The sequence below is a fragment of the Nerophis lumbriciformis genome, linkage group LG05 (assembly GCF_033978685.3).
Source record: "Nerophis lumbriciformis linkage group LG05, RoL_Nlum_v2.1, whole genome shotgun sequence".
Lineage (NCBI taxonomy): Eukaryota > Metazoa > Chordata > Actinopteri > Syngnathiformes > Syngnathidae > Nerophis > Nerophis lumbriciformis.
In genome coordinates, this window is record NC_084552.2 from 52792318 (window position 1) to 52805794 (window position 13477).

General features: G+C 42.3%; 1 protein-coding gene across 1 annotated transcript in view; it reads left to right on the plus strand.

Annotated features, from left to right (window-relative positions):
• Window positions 1-749: 749 nt before the first annotated feature.
• Window positions 750-13477, plus strand: part of chrm2a (cholinergic receptor, muscarinic 2a) — a 135829-nt gene continuing 123101 nt past the window's right edge. Inside the window, exons 1-2 of the mRNA XM_061959633.1 lie at window positions 750-786; window positions 4197-4348. The gene's annotated coding sequence lies outside the window, so the exon portion shown is untranslated. The remainder of the gene's footprint in view (window positions 787-4196; window positions 4349-13477) is intronic.

Here is a 13477-nt window from a genome sequence, read left to right on the forward strand (position 1 = left end):
ACATTCACACATTGATGGAGGGAGCTACCATGCAAGGTGCTAACCAGCACCCATCAGGAGCAAGGGTGAAGTGTCTCGCTCAGGACACAACGGACATGACGAGGTTGGTACTAGGTCGGGATTGAACCAGGGACCCTCGGGTTACGCACGGCCACTCTTCCACTGCGCCACGCCGAATGTGAATGAAGAATGTGGGATTAACAATATCAACTATGAACGATAAAACACTGAATATTGACAACATATGAACGTCACACCCCCTCTCGATCAACATATTTTACAATCAAGCAAAATGCAACAAAGACAGCGAAATATGAACGCCAAGGGTAAAAAAAAACAAAAAACACCTACAATCTGATACATCTAATATATCACTAAGCTTTAGAACTTTGTTGTAAAAATCTCCTTCCGCTTCTGTCAGTCTATTCCTCGTCCTGCAGGGATGATACTTGTTAGAAATTATTTGTCGCCATGGAGGCGAGGATTAGTGATTTAGAAGTAGCTACAACACTGCAGACTGCGGATGGACTTTAGCTGCTAGCTGTCATGATCCATGTTTTGTTTACTTATGTTCTGTTAATTTTGGACTTCTTTAGTTCCCGTTTAGGCTTCCTTGTTTGCTTTCGTCACCATGGCGACTTATTGTGTTCACCTGTCTCTGATTAGTGCTCGCCCGCTCACCTGCTTCCCGAGCACTAATCAGAGGCAATATTTAAGTTGCCTTTGCCAGTCAGTCGGCCTGGCTTCACTGATTATGTCACTCTGTTTATGTCTCGTTCTGACCAAGTAAGTTTCCTTGTCCATGCCATAGCTTTTGCTAAATAGTAGCTCCATGTGTTTTAGGTACGCTTGCCTTTTTTGTTGTTTGTGTTTGTGGTAGTTGAGTGATTTATGTTAATAAATCCAAGCCTACCTTTATGCCTTCGTCCGGAGCCGTCTTTTGCATTGAGAGAACGAACCGCAGCAAGCTGCAACCCCCACGTGACACTAGCGACCGAGCCATGCCTTAAAGGGGAACATTATCACCAGACCTATGTAAGCGTCAATATATACCTTGATGTTGCAGAAAAAAGACCATATATTTTTTTTTAACCGATTTCCGAACTCTAAATGGGGGAATTTTGGCGAATTAAACGCCTTCCAATAAATCGCTCTCGGAGCGATGACGTCACAACGTGACGTCTGTCGGAGGCAGATATTTACATACAGGGCCGGCCCGTGGCATAGGCCGTATAGGCAAATGCTAAGTGCCACAAATGTTGGAGAAAAAAATAAAAAAAATAAAAAGTTGGTACTATTATTTCTAAATACAAAAAATAATCCCACGTTAATTAAAATGCAAAGTAAAGCCTATTTAATAGAAATATTATTTGTTACAACATTACGCCCCCCCCCCCCGCACGGTGCGCCCCCTCCCTTCCCGTACCATGACTCTTTTTGGACGTCACCACATCAAAAAATCAACACAAGATGTCAAAACGGCCAAAACTGTCAGGTGCCCAGGGAAGAAAAAAGAGAAAAGAAGAGGAGTAGAAACGAGAAAAGACAGAAGTAGCAGGTAGGTAACGTTAGTCTACATGAAATGATTTGTCTGTTACAGAATGTGATAGTAACCTGGCTTTTTAGCAATAAGCTAATGCTACATGATTCGGCAATTGCTAATCAATAAATAGCTAGTTCTGTTTTAACGTCGGGTTAATATTGTGGAGGGGGCTAAATTGTTATGGAAAATAATAATGTAACGTTAGGTAATTACAGTACTCCCACCTTACATTCCTTGTATTAGATCTTTTAAGCAGGTGTTTTTTGTTTACATTGTTATTGCCTTCTGGTTAGCTAATGTTTGCCCTGCAGGTAATAGTCACTTTTCCACCCCTTTATATATTAGGTATAGTTGTAAGTAAAAAAAAAAAGGTCAAAGACAAAGCTATTCGGGTTCTTGTGAGTATATACACTTCACTGCCGATGTGGGGGGGACGCCACCTAAAATCTTGCCTAGGGCGCCAGATTGGTTAGGGCCTGTTTACATACATCCGAATTTAAATGTTACTTCTTTTGATTTCATTGTCATATTACAAAACAGCTAGTGTTTTTCTTCCAAATGTGGTCTTTTGGTTGTCTGCGAAACTGTGTGCTTAACCTTGAAGTGAGGAATGTTAGAGAGAGCGATAATAAGCATTTGTTTTGGCTAGAGAGAGATGACTGCCTGCGACTTAAGAGGGGAGAGGGTTTGGGGTCGGGGGGACAGACCATCTTAGCGGGGCGAGCCAAATGTTCTATGCTGTCTCTGTAATGTATATCTGCAAAGCTTTGCAAATATATTACAAAATACCTATTCTGTCTCTGGTGGTTTTTCAACTCAGCTTTAAGTGTCGTAAAGAGCTTGGGAGCGACTTGTGACTTGAATTCCCTGGGAGGAACAACTGGTCCAAAACGCAACACGTCCCATCGGGAAGCAATCCGCCATTTTCTCAAACATCGAGTCAAATCAGCTCTGTTATTTTCCGTTTTTTCGACTGTTTTCCGTACCTTGGAGACATCATGCCTCGTCGGTGTGTTGTCGGAGGGTGTAACAACACGAACAGGGACGGATTCAAGTTGCACCAGTGGCCCAAAGATGCGAAAGTGGCAAGAAATTGGACGTTTGTTCCGCATACTTTACCGACGAAAGCTATGCTACGACAGAGATGGCAAGAATGTGTGGATATCCTGCGACACTCAAAGCAGATGCATTTCCAACAATAAAGTCATAGAAATCTGCCGCCAGACCCCCATTGAATCTGCCGGAGTATGTGAGCAATTCAGGGACAAAGGTCCTCACTAGCACGGCAAGCAATGGCGGCAGTTTGTTCCCGCAGACGAGCGAGCTAAATCCCCTGGATGTCTTGGCTCACACCGTCCCTTATGCCACCGAAAATGATCAAGAGAAGAATATCGACCCTAGCTTCCCTGGCCTGCTGACATCAACTCCAAAACTGGACAGATCAGCTTTCAGGAAAAGAGCGCGGATGAGGGTATGTCTACAGAATATATTAATTGATGAAAATTGGGCTGTCTGCACTCTCAAAGTGCATGTTGTTGCCAAATGTATTTCATATGCTGTAAACCTAGTTCATAGTTGTTAGTTTCCTTTAATGCCAAACAAACACATACCAATCGTTGGTTAGAAGGCGATCGCCGAATTCGTCCTCGCTTTCTCCCGTGTCGCTGGCTGTCGTGTCGTTTTCGTCGGTTTCGCTTGCATACGGTTCAAACCGATATGGCTCAATAGCTTCAGTTTCTTCTTCAATTTCGTTTTCGCTACCTGCCTCCACACTACAACCATCCGTTTCAATACATGCGTAATCTGTTGAATCACTTAAGCCGCTGAAATCCGAGTCTGAATCCGAGCTAATGTCGCTATAGCTCGCTGTTCTATGCGCCATGTTTGTTTGAGTTGGCTTCACTATGTGACGTCACAGGAAAATGGACGGGTGTATATAACGATGGTTAAAATCAGGCACTTTGAAGCTTTTTTTAGGGATATTGCGGGATGGGTAAAATTTTGAAAAAAACTTCGAAAAATAAAATAAGCCACTGGGAACTGATTTTTAATGGTTTTAACCCTTCTGAAATTGTGATAATGTTCCCCTTTAAAGCACCTCTTCCTGAGGGTGTTTCAGTGTTACAACTTCACCTTCATCTTTAGTCTTTAAGCCAAAATGCGTCCGTTCTCCCTTTTCTGTCTGCACACTGTGTCTGCTCGTAAGTACTCCGTGATTGTGCGCTGCCGAACATGCTCCTCTGCTCGTGAAACCAGCAATGACACGACGGGGCGTCGGTTGGGGTGGGTAGGGGACCGGTACTTTTTTAGAGGCGGTATAGTACCGAATATGATTCATTAGTATGGCGGTACTATACTTATACCGGTATACCGTGCAACCCTATTCGGAACACAGCCATGGCCTTGAAGTCGGCGGACAGAGCATAAAGAATGTGGACTTTACCTTGAATGCGTGAAAATGATGCTATGAATCAAACTAGTCAACATTATTAATGCATTGAATCTCATTAGATTGTGTACCTAATGAAGTGTCCTCTCAGTCATAACGAAAGTGGCAAATACGGAGCGTCATCGCTACCTCCCCTCATTCCTTCTTTATTCCTTCACTCTCTCTCTCTCCTCTTCCTCCTCCTCCTCCTCCTCCACGTTCTAGTGCTCAGCCAAGGCAAGGCGCTGCTCGCCTCCACAAGCATGCAGCCTGCACGGCGCGATGGAGCGGACCAGAGGAGGAGGAGGAAGCCACCACCAGCAGCAGCAGCAGCAGCAGCGTGACGCCGCGAGGAGGACATGACAGCGTGAGTGAAGGTAAGAGAAGCCTTCATCCTCACTTGAGAGGAGACCTGCGCTCTCCTGGTGGTCCTCACCTGTAATCATCCCCCCCGTGGAGTCCGCTGCGCGTACACTCTCCAGGGACCAAATAATGGCATTCCCATGGAAGAAGAGGTGACAATGTCCTCTGCAGTGGACATTCTCGACTCCTCATATAGTTGGGGAAAACGTCCACTGCAGAGGACTTTGGTGTGTTTTTACCAGGTCAACTTTGTCTCATTAATGATCATTTCCTTTCAAATCGAGACTAATTAAATGATGAGCTGTTTTGCTGCATGATCTCGTCGCCCACGAGCGTGACGGGTGGAGGTGCAGCCGTGCGTGGAGGCTGTTGCTCACGTCTTCCTCCAGCTTCCATTCAAGGAAAACAAGAGTGGTTGCCTTCAAATGCAGCACAACTGGAGGCGCACGCACACGCACATGCACGCACACACACACATAATGCGCACGTTGGGTGTGCAGTGGTGCGTCCTCCGTGCGTAAAAGCGCGCAGCCGAAAAGGCGCAAAAGAACGACAGCAGCTTTTGGACTGCCTGGATGCCTTGGATCTTGTGCTTGACGCAAAAAAACAGAAAGAAAAACAACAAAGCTCTGATTTATTGTTGCGTTTTTGTTCACAAATGTTTAATTAAAAAAAAAAAATGCATTATTTATTGGTCAGTAAATGGCTCATCTGCTCATTTCCAGTCCAGTTCATGTTTTTGTGAGTGTCTGTGCACTTTCACTTTGGCTTTTCTACCCCCCCCCTGCTACGGCGTGAACAGTTCTGGAGGCGATCCAGGCTCTTTTCTGCATCCACTGACTTGATTTGCGCATGAAAAAAATGTGGCTAGGGGTGGTATCAAATCAACACAACTTGGATAATTATCACGTAAAACACGTTATCGAATCGATTCTCCGGGCTTTGTCACTTTCATGCTCAAAGACTAGATAGGACAGCTGGAAACGTCTCCTAAGCCAAGCTGAACATTCCCGCCGTGATGGGTTCAATGCCCTGACAATAATTGGACGAATGAGAACGTTTCTATGGTATTTGAATTGAGGACCGCCGAGAACATTTGTTTTGAGGCTGTTCAAATCCCAACTTTGACTTGATGTTTATTTGCTAAACAGGCTTTGCAGCATCTAAAGCTTCATCTTGGATGATTTGCAAAGATAGCACGGTGTTTTTTTTTTTTTTTATCACGGCGACTTGTCATCTGTTGCTGCCGCCATTTGCCCGCGGGCGTGTGAACATCTACGTTTGCCGAGTTATTACGTTTCAATAGCGGACACATTTGGCAGCAGGAATGCGGCATCCATCACTTTGCAATCCCAAAGTAGAGGAGGGGGGGAAAAAGATGGGGGGTGTGATTAAAAGGCCGGAAAATCCGCATCGACGGATGTTCACGGCGTCGTACTTTTGTCGAAAATAGGACAGTGTCGATTATTCGATGGCTCACGTCGCCCGCTTCGGCTTTTGTCGATTTGTCAAAACACGCCGACGTGCCGAGTGTCAACGCGTTGGAGACGTGCAAAGGGACGACTGACACGCACGTGTCTCTTAGTGAGCTTTGTCACCCCCGCCTGCCTTTATTGCTCTTTGATGCCCTGCGTCACCTTCACTGCAGCGGCACTCAAAGTCACACTGATGTACGCCAATCTCGCAGAATAAAAAGCAAACATAACACATCTGATTATTAGTTTTTAATTTACCGGCTCTTTCCGAAGACAGGACTAGACTGGAGCTGCCCTATCTAGTTTTCCAGCATTAAGTAGCTAGACTTGAGCTGTCCTATCTAATCGTTCACCATAAAGGTAGCTAGACTGGAGCTTAGCTATCTATACTTTTGTAATGAATTATCTAGGCTAAAGCTGTCCTATCTAGTATTTTAGCATGAAGATAGCTAGACTGGAGCTGTCATATCTAGTCTTTCAGCATTAGGATAGCTAGACAGGAACTTAGCTATCTAGCCTTTCGTAATAAATTAGCTAAGCTAGAGCTGTCCTATCTAGTATTTTAGTATGAAGATAGCTAGACTGGAGCTGTCCTATCTAGTATTTCAGCATTAGGATGGCTAGACTGGAACTTAGCTATCTAGCCTTTCGTAATAAATTAGCTAAGCTAGAGCTGTCCTATCTAGTATTTTAGCATGAAGATAGCTAGACTGGAGCTGTCATATCTAGTCTTTCAGCATTAGGATAGCTAGACTGGAACTTAGCTATCTCGTCTTTCATAATAAATTAGCTAGGCTAGAGTTGTCCTATCTAGTATTTTAGCATGAAGATAGCTAGACTGGAGCTGTCATATCTAGTCTTTCAGCATTAGGATAGCTAGACTGGAACTTAGCTATCTCGTCTTTCATAATAAATTAGCGAGGCTAGAACTTTCCTATCTAGTATTTTAGCATGAAGATATCTAGACTGGAGCTGTCCTATTTAGTCTTTCAGCATTAGGATGGCTAGACTGGAACTTATCTATCTAGCCTTTCGTAATAAATTAGCTAAGCTAGAGCTGTCCTATCTAGTATTTTAGTATGAAGATAGCTAGACTGGAGCTGTCCTATCTAGTATTTCAGCATTAGGATGGCTAGACTGGAACTTAGCTATCTAGCCTTTCGTAATAAATTAGCTAAGCTAGAGCTGTCCTATCTAGTATTTTAGCATGAAGATAGCTAGACTGGAGCTGTCCTATCTAGTATTTCAGCATTAGGATAGCTAGACTGGAACTTAGCTATCTCGTCTTTCATAATAAATTAGCGAGGCTAGAATTTTCCTATCTAGTATTTCAGCATGCAGATAGCTAGACTGGAACTGTCATTTCTAGTCTTTCAGCATCAGGATAGCTAGACTGGAACTAAGCTATCTAGTCTTTCATAAGAAATTAGCTAGGCTAGAGCTGTCCTATCTAGTATTTTAGCATGAAGATAGCTAGACTAGAGCTGTCCTTTCTAGTCTTTCAGCATTAGGATGGCTAGACTGGAACTTAGCTATCTAGTCTTTCGTAAGACATTAACTAGTCTAGTACTGTCCTATCTAGTATTTTAGCATGCAAAAAGCTAGACTGGAGTTTTCCTATCTAGTCTTTCAGCATTAAGATGGCTAGACTGGAACTTAGCTATTTAGTCTTTCGTAAGAAATTATCTAGTCTAGAGCTGTCCTATCTAGTATTTTAGCATGCAGATAGCTAGACTGTAACTGTCCTATCTAGTCTTTCAGCATTAGGATGACTAGACTGGAACTTAGCTATCTAGCCTTTCGTAATAAATTAGCTAAGCTAGAGCTGTCCTATCTAGTATTTTAGCATGAAGATAGCTAGACTGGAGCTGTCCTATCTAGTATTTCAGCATTAGGATAGCTAGACTGGAACTTAGCTATCTAGTCTTTCGTAATAAATTAGCTAGGCTAGAGCTGTCCTATCTAGTATTTTAGCATGAAGATAGCTAGACTGGAGCTGTCATATCTAGTCTTTCAGCATTAGGATAGCTAGACTGGAACTTAGCTATCTCGTCTTTCATAATAAATTAGCGAGGCTAGAACTTTCCTATCTAGTATTTCAGCATGCAGATAGCTAGACTGGAACTGTCATATCTAGTCTTTCAGCATTAGGATAGCTAGACTGGAACTAAGCTATCTAGTCTTTCGTAAGAAATTAGCTAGGCTAGAGCTGTCCTATCTAGTATTTTAGCATGAAGATAGCTAGACTGGAGCTGTCATATCTAGTCTTTCAGCATTAGGATAGCTAGACTGGAACTTAGCTATCTCGTCTTTCATAATAAATTAGCGAGGCTAGAACTTTCCTATCTAGTATTTCAGCATGCAGATAGCTAGACTGGAACTGTCATTTCTAGTCTTTCAGCATCAGGATAGCTAGACTGGAACTAAGCTATCTAGTCTTTCATAAGAAATTAGCTAGGCTAGAGCTGTCCTATCTAGTATTTTAGCATGAAGATAGCTAGACTAGAGCTGTCCTTTCTAGTCTTTCAGCATTAGGATGGCTAGACTGGAACTTAGGTATCTAGTCTTTCGTAAGACATTAACTAGTCTAGTACTGTCCTATCTAGTATTTTAGCATGCAAAAAGCTAGACTGGAGTTTTCCTATCTAGTCTTTCAGCATTAAGATGGCTAGACTGGAACTTAGCTATTTAGTCTTTCGTAAGAAATTATCTAGTCTAGAGCTGTCCTATTTAGTATTTTAGCATGCAGATAGCTAGACTGGAACTGTCATATCTAGTCTTTCAGCATCAGGATAGCTAGACTAGAACTAAGCTATCTAGTCTTTTGTAAGAAATTAGCTAGGCTAGAGCTGTCCTATCTAGTATTTTAGCATGAAGATAGCTAGACTAGAGCTGTCCTTTCTAGTCTTTCAGCATTAGGATGGCTAGACTGGAACTTAGCTATCTAGTCTTTCGTAAGACATTAACTAGTCTAGTACTGTCCTATCTAGTATTTTAGCATGCAAAAAGCTAGACTGGAGTTTTCCTATCTAGTCTTTCAGCATTAGGATGGCTAGACTGGAACTTAGCTATTTAGTCTTTCGTAAGAAATTATCTAGTCTAGAGCTGTCCTATCTAGTATTTTAGCATGCAGATAGCTAGTCTGTAACTGTCCTATCTAGTCTTATAGCATTAGGATGGCTAGACTGGAACTTAGCTATTTAGTCTTTCGTAAGAAATTAGCTAGTCTAGAGCTGTCCTATCTAGTATTTTAGCATGCAGATAGCTAGACAGGAACTGTCATATCTAGTCTTTCAGCATTAGGATAGCTAGACAGGAACTTAGCTATTTAGTCTTTCGTAAGAAATTAGCTAGTCTAGAGCTGTCCTATCTAGTATTTTAGCATGCAAAAAGCTAGACTGGAGTTTTCCTATCTAGTCTTTCAGCATTAAGATGGCTAGACTGGAACTTAGCTATTTAGTCTTTCGTAAGAAATTATCTAGTCTAGAGCTGTCCTATCTAGTATTTTAGCATGCAGATAGCTAGTCTGTAACTGTCCTATCTAGTCTTTCAGCATTAGGATGGCTAGACTGGAACTTAGCTATTTAGTCTTTCGTAAGAAATTAGCTAGTCTAGAGCTGTCCCATCTAGTATTTTAGCATGCAGATAGCTAGACAGGAACTGTCATATCTAGTCTTTCAGCATTAGGATAGCCAGACTGGAACTTAGATATCTAGTCTTTCATAATAAATTAGCGAGGCTAGAACTTTCCTATCTAGTATTTTAGCATGCAGATAGCTAGACTGGAACTGTCATATCTAGTCTTTCAGCATTAGGATAGCCAGACTGGAATTTAGATATCTAGTCTTTCATAATAAATTAGCGAGGCTAGAACTTTCCTATCTAGTATTTTAGCATGCAGATATCTAGACTGGAGCTGTCCTATCTAGTCTTTCAGCATTAGGATGGCTAGACTGGAACTTAGTCTTTCGTAAGAAATTAGCTAGTCTAGAGCTGTCCTATCTAGTATTTTAGCATGCAGATAGCTAGACTGGAACTGTCATATCTATCCATCCATCCATCCATTTTCTACCGCTTGTGCTTTTTTTGGGGTAGTCTTTTATAATAAATTAGCGAGGCTAGAACCTTCCTATGTAGTTTTTCAGCATGAAGTTAGTTAGACTTGAGCTGTCCTATCTGGTCGTCCAGCATGACATGATGAAACCTGCTCGGATGAGAGGCCAAACGTCTCCTAAGACAATCTGAACAGTCCAGTTGTGATCGATTCATTGCCCCGAGAATACAATCTTCTCTGCAGAACCAACATAAACAACAATGGAGCTAAACTCCATAAGCCATGGACACACAAACACTCACATGGACCACACAAGTAGTGACTAATATGTACACAATCAGCTTAAAGGCCTACTGAAACCCACTACTACAGACCACGCAGTCTGATAGTTTATATATCAATGATGCAATCTTAACATTGCAACACATGCCAATACGGCCGGGTTAGCTTACTAAAGTGCAATTTTAAATATTGCGCTAAATATGCTGCTGAAAACGTCTCGGTATGATGACGTCTGCGCGTGACGTCACGGATTGTAGAGGACATTTTGGGACAGCATGGTGGCCAGCTTTTAAGTTGTCTGTTTTCATCGCAAAATTCCACAGTATTCTGGACATCTGTGTTGGTGAATCTTTTGCAATTTGTTCAATGAACAATGGAGACAGCAAAGAAGAAAGCTGTAGGTGAGAAGCGGTGTATTGCGACAGGTGTTGTGCCGGATAATGCACCCCCGCCGTAGAATGCGCCCCCTGACTGTTGTGCCGGATAACACAGCCGGTGTTTCATTGTTTACATTCCCGGAAGATGACAGTCAAGCTTTACCATTGGCCTGTGGAGAACTGGGACAACAGAGACTCTTACCAGGAGGACTTTGAGTTGGATACGCAGACACGGTACCGTGAGTACGCATGCAGCTGCGGCTTCCAAACATTTGATCGCTTGCCCATACGTGCGTGCCGCTATGTGCATGTCACGTACGTAACTTTGGGGACTTTGGGGAAATATATGTGCTGTATGAACTTTGGGGAGGTGAACGGTACTTTGGGCTGTGGGATTGAGTGTGTTGTGCAGGTGTTTGAGTTGTATTGGCGGGTTATATGGACGGGAGGGGGGAGGTGTTTGTTATGCGGGATTCATTTGTGGCATATTAAATATAAGCCTGGTTGTGTTGTGGCTAATAGAGTGTTTATTTACTGTTTTAGTCATTCCCAGCTGAATATCAGGTCCCACCTGCCTCTCACAGCATCTTCCCTATCTGAATCGCTCCTTCACTCTCTTTCCTCATCCACAAATCTTTCATCGTCGCTCAAATTAGTGGGGAAATCGTCGCTTTATCGGTCCGAATCACTCTCGCTGCTGGTGGCCATGATTGTAAACAATGTGCGGATGTGAGGAGCTCCACAACCTGTGACGTCACGCTACTCATCTGCTACTTCCGGTACAGGCAAGGCTTTTTTTTATCAGGGACCAAAAGTTGCAAACTTTATCGTCGATGTTCTCTACTAAATCCTTTCAGCAAAAATATGGCAATATCGCGAAATGATCAAGTATGACACATAGAATGGACCTGCTATCCCCGTTTAAATAAGAACATCGCATTTCAGTAGGCCTTTAAAGAGGTGCAGCAACACAACAATGTAGTCATGTGTGTCACTTCAATGCATTACAAGGCGTAAACTGAACTACTATGCACCCACGGGCATTTTGTGTCGTGAGGCATATAGGAAATAGGTGTCCATGTGCATGCCTGAGTACATATGTATTGATTACATACATGGCCATAACAGCCAAAAAGCAGCATGGGGATGGTTGGCGCTGCTAAAGGGAATGTTTATCTCTGAAGATACTGCAGTAGAGACCAGCGTTTAGTCGTTTTTCCATCTATGGGAACGATGCACCCTTAAGAATGATGCAGCTATTTACTGGCCAGTGCTCATTAACATGCGTTTGTGTCCCCCTTAATGTAATCTGCGCTGCATTTGTTCTCCTAATGCGTGACAAAAGGTCCTCACGTGGACACGGGGGCTGCATTGATAGCATGGCGGGACAAATGGCTGCCGAGGCCCTTTTAGCTCCTTATCAAGATGCTGAGTGATTGCGGAGCTTCACGATATGAAGTAGCACTAAAGCGCCGCACCGACCGCCATTGATTGGTGAAGCCGGGGCGGTAGAGGAGGGGAGGAGGCGTGGACTCTCCTTTTCCAAGGGTGATTGCCTGGGCGAACAGTGTAATTGCATTTGTAGCAAAACAAAACAGCGCGGGAATCAATGTGAGGATCTTTTGGTCAACAGACTTCATGACACGGGGCATCCAAACTTCCTAAATGACCGCACGCAATATGAGTCCAAACATGCACCGCATGCTGGTGCTGTTATTTAAACCCCCCATTAGTTTGACTTGAAATTTCTCACACAGTCGTCGTGCAAAACGTCTTTGAAAAGGGCACCTTACTACTTGTCCACAGTGTTTCTCTGATGATGATACAACTTTGAGGATATTTGTACGCTGGCATGTCTTATATAGCATTTGACCATTACCCATAAATAGGGATGTCCGATAATGGCTTTATATCCAATATTGTCCAACTCTTTAATTACCGATACCGATATCAACCGATACCGATATCAACCGATATATACAGTCGTGGAATTAACACATTATTATGCCTAGTGTGTGTGTGTCAATCATTGGCACTTTAACTTTAACTTTAACTTTATAATAAATGACCATTTTCTATTTAGCATTTAACAGAGAGCTAATAATGATAACTGTGCTGTCCAGTTGTTATGTCGTGCTTGTTTACACTTTTGAGTCTCATTAGCAAGCATTATAATGTAGATTTTGCATGCAGTTGCAATTTCAAGACATCAGATGGCAGTAGTGTCTAGACCAGGGGTGTCAAACTCATTTTAGATCGGGGGCCTCATGGAGAAAAATCTACTCCCAAGTGGGTTGGACTGGTAAAATCACAGCACGATAACTTAAAAATAAAGACAACTTCAGATTGTTTTCTTTGTTTGAAAATAGATCTGTCGTCATCTATTTTATAATGATTGTGAACAATAGGCACAATTCCCAAAAAAGTAGTTCCCCTAAAATTATAAAATTATATTGCTGAATATACAATATGTCTAATATGTTTAATTTGACAGCCCATATATGTTGACGAATACGTAGTGTGATCTCCTCCTTTCTCACAGCAATGTCTGCGTTGCTTGTTCTAATGCACGGAAAATTTTGAAAAAATTGGTCCATGAATCTGCAGAAAATAACACAAGAATAAACATGAATTGGACATCATGTGGACTAAGAAACCAAACAAATTTAAAATAAAATAAAAAATCAATGAATCAAACAAAATATATCCATATTGGTGTATGTATACTGACTTCTAATTATCATCCATTATCATATGCTATACTTGTTCTGAAACTGTCATCAAATCTGCTGTTGAAACTTGGACTATATAACCGAAATATATAACCAACATATAAGTTGATAGTAAATTAGCGGCGCAACATGGACAAGCATTCTTGCTTTTTTTCCCGTATCCCTTTTCGGTGGGTGCCGTTGCATGTCTGTCAAATTACAAAGAGTGATGAAGTGTTGCTAT